Here is a 1,859-nt window from a genome sequence, read left to right as displayed (position 1 = left end):
AATATATATTATAACACAAAGATATCATCAAAAATAGTATAAAAAAAAAGAATAAAAGAAAAACAGTAAGGTGAGATTTAGAAGACAAGGACAATAGTGTGATATAGGAGTAATTATACTCCACAGTGCTCCAAATTTATTGAAGTAATTTAGCTATTTCTAGATCTCGTGAAATGAAAAGATCATAATAAATGTTTCAGGAAATATTAATTGCTCCCAATAACTTATATTGTCTAGACAGGTATTTTATAGAGGATTTGGTATTAAAATAATTATATGTACATTTTTCTGAGTTGCACTTTAATAACATTCTGTTTTATGTAATCAAAAGAAAGATCTTCATTGATATTATCTTGAAATGCTCATTTTTGTTTCTCCCTTTCAAAATTTCTAGTTGTATATTACCAAGATTTGCCATAAATAAACTATATTTTCTTATGTGAACTAACAAACTAGAATTGATATTGCCATATATAACAGGTCTCTGAAACCTGAAATTATCTAGGAATTGCAGGAAAAAAAATCTAATGTCTTAAGCATCATGCCATTGTAAAAAATAAAGGTCGTTATCTCGAGGGAACTTTTTTTCTAGTTAATATAATAACTTTATTGCTTGAGTACAGCAGATAAATTTATCCAACTAGAGCAGAGGCTGTTTATGACTCATATTTCCAATTGGGAGGGAAGACGTGTTTGGTCTTATAATATTGAGCCAATGGTGAATATGGCTCTCAGTCAGAATCAGGTGGAATTTAGCATCTTTATCCTTTTGGTTCCTCTAAAGATGCTTTCCAACAGCAACAGCTTTCTTAATTAAATGCTAAAGATGCTCAGGAAAATCAGGAGCAAGTCCTTTGGACTTAAGAATTCTCAATATTTAATTGCCTGTCACAAAACATATTTCTGTAACACCATGTGCGTCTCTCAGGATCACACCTATTTGTGAGGGAGTCAGGCCCTTCTTGGGTTCAGCAGGGGGCGCTAGTGGTAAAGAACCTACCTTCCAGTGCAGGAGACATAGACATGTGGTTTCGATCCCTGGGTCAGGAAGATCCCCTGGCACAGGGCAGTGCAGCCATTCCCGTATTCTTCCCTGGAGAATCCCATGGACAGAGGAGCCTAGCAGGCTACAGTTCATAGTGTCACACAGAGTTGGACATGACTGAAGCGACTCAGCAAGTAGCACACAGGCCCTTCTTGGCCAGTTTGTAGATGTATCCTTCACATTGTCAGAGGTCAGCTTTAGCCAGGTGGAGATTCTGTGGCTGTCGGGCAGAGTCCACTGGGACAGGCCCTTCCTGGGAGTGTGCACAGGACCCATGATCGTGGCAGTGTGGTAGCAAAAGGAAAGGACAGAGAGCTTTTAAATGAGTCCTATTCCTTTTTGAAACATTTGAACAGATATCAAATTCCATTCATCAGTTTTATTATCAAATCCTTCCATTGCAACAGAAAATTGTTCCAAATTAGTTCTCATGATAAAGATTATAATAGTGAATAAAATACAATGCTAAAAGTATTATGTGAGTAAAAATAATTAAAATGGTATCCAGACTCATCTTAAGTTTCAGTAAATCATATCCAACAACTCATTTCCCTTGAATATGAGAACTGTGATTTTATCCTTCCCTATGGAGTGTTTTGCCAGTTTTCAATAGAAAAAAAAATGTACTAAAATTTAAGAAAAAGGTATAACCCAAGTGAGGTACCTATAGACAACAAATAACTGAATCAAGTTACATATAAGAATGAGATACTTAATATGAGTTACAATGAATTAAAGGAAAGTAGACTACATTATTGGAGAAGGAAATGGCAACCCACTCCAGTATTCTTGCCTGGAGAATCCCGTGGACAGA

The 1,859-nt window shown here is 35.8% G+C and overlaps 1 pseudogene; it reads right to left on the bottom strand.

Annotated features, from left to right (window-relative positions):
* LOC102180915 lies at positions 633 to 1,321 on the bottom strand (annotated as a pseudogene).

Source organism: Capra hircus, chromosome 4 (genome assembly GCF_001704415.2).
Source record: "Capra hircus breed San Clemente chromosome 4, ASM170441v1, whole genome shotgun sequence".
NCBI lineage: Eukaryota > Metazoa > Chordata > Mammalia > Artiodactyla > Bovidae > Capra > Capra hircus.
The sequence above is the reverse complement of the archived record's forward strand: the minus strand, read 5'-3'. Positions and strand labels throughout refer to the sequence as shown.